Source organism: Lithobates pipiens, unplaced genomic scaffold, assembly GCF_037356315.1.
Source record: "Lithobates pipiens isolate NorthernLeopardFrog02 unplaced genomic scaffold, aLitPip1_a1.2 Scaffold_13, whole genome shotgun sequence".
Classification (NCBI taxonomy): Eukaryota; Metazoa; Chordata; class Amphibia; order Anura; family Ranidae; genus Lithobates; species Lithobates pipiens.
The window spans coordinates 308,134,810-308,136,790 of record NW_027507718.1 but is presented as its reverse complement, the minus strand read 5'-3'; positions in this window follow the sequence as shown (position 1 = coordinate 308,136,790).

Sequence of the window (1,981 nt, the reverse complement as noted above, 5' to 3'; positions counted from 1 at the left end):
CTGTCAGCCAATGACAGCTGATCATGTGATACAACGGAGCCGGTAATCGGCTATTATTCCTCCTCGCGCTGACAGCGCGAGGAGAAAAAAAAAGAGCCGATCACTGATGTCCCGATCACGGCCAGCCCTGCCAGTGCCCACCTGCCCCCTGCCAGTGCCCACCTGCCCCCTGCTTTGCCACATCAATAAAAAATGTGTCCCCCCCTGTCAGTGCCACCCAGCAGTGCCCACAGTGCCACCCAGCAGTGCCCACAGTGCCACCCAGCAGTGCCCACAATCTGCCTCAACTAAGGTGCTGCACCCCAGTGCCACATATCTGTGCCCATCAGTGTCATCTATCAGTGCCCAGCAGCGCCGCCCGCCACCCATCAGTGCCACCTATCAGTGCCACCTATCAGTGCCCATCAGTCCCATCTATCTGTGGTACCTATCAGTGCCCCTTAGTGCCACCCATCCATGCCAATCATCCGTGCCATCTTATCTGTGCCCATCAGTGCCGCCTTATCTGTGCCCATCGGTGCCGCTTTATCTGTGCCTATTAGTGCCACCTTAACTATGCCTATCAGTGCCCACCAGTGCAGCCTATCAGTGCCCACCAATGCAGCCTATCAGTGCCCACCAATGCAGCCTATCAGTGCCCACCAGTGCCGCCTCATCAGCGCACTTCAATGAAGGAGAAAAATGACCTGTTTGCAAAATTTTATAACAAACTATTAAACATGATTTTTTTTTTTTTTGCATCTTTTTTTGTTTGTTTAGCAAAAAATAAAACTCCCAGCTGTAATTAAATACCACCAAAAGAAAGCTCTATTTGTGGGAAAAAAATGATAAAAATTTTATTTGGGTACAGTGTTGTATGCCCGCGCAATTGTCATTCAAAGTGCATCAGCGCTGAAAGCTGAAAATTGGTCTGGGCATGAGGGGGGTTTAAGTGCCCAGTAAGCAAGTGGTTAAAGAAGAAGAGAATGTGCGCTGCATTTAGAGATTTCATAATTTGCCACATCGCGAATGTTAATTCTCCATTACGAGCGCTAGTTTACAAGACCGACGGCTTCCGTCTCGTCCTTGCTTCCGAGCATGTGTGTTTGTACTGTGGACATTTGTCCAACGGACTTGAGGAACACACGCTCGGAAAATCCGACAACACACATTTATCTGCGAAAAATTTGAAAGCCTGTCATCCAACATTTGTCCATGGAAAATCCGACAACAATTGTCCGATGGAGCGTACAAACGGTCAGATTTTCTGCCAACAGCCTGTCATCACACAATTCCCATTGGAAAATCCGAGTAAGAGGCTATAGGGTTAAAGTGAAGCTATAGGCAAACATAAAAATGACTTCTATGAGGCCTTCAGTAATTATTAGAATATGTGTACAGCCTGGATACAGGTTCGCTGTAACCACACCTCCCAACTTTTTGAGATGGGAATGAGGGACATGTATCAGCAAAAGTATGCAGGCATAGGACACACACCCTTGCCACGCCCCCTTAAAGGACAATTGTACAAAAAAATGAAAGATTGGTTAAACTCACAAGTGCTTTATTTACCACTACGATTCCTTTTTATTGGCTTTTAGAATTTACAAAGGCAGCCAATTAGAAATCAGATGAAAGGGTTAGAGCTGGAAAACACTTTTTGATAGATGAAAAGTGTATTTTATATACATCTCTAAAGATCAGACCAAAATGAGGATGAATGAGGGACAGAGGGACATTGCTCCAAATCAGGGACAGTTGGGAGCCATGCTGTAACAGCCACTCCCTGGAAACTGGGACAACATTGATTGATCCAGCAATGAAAACGAAGAGCTCGCATCAATACATTGAACACCCAGCACGCAGTTTGGTCACGTGTCGCCTGCTCTATGTTTTATGTAATAATAAAAATAAAGCTTAGTAAAAAAAAAAAAAAAAGCTTTCCTCCCGCCCCTTTCTCCTTCCTGTGACTTCCAAATACCGCTCTCGCGCCTGGGTGACG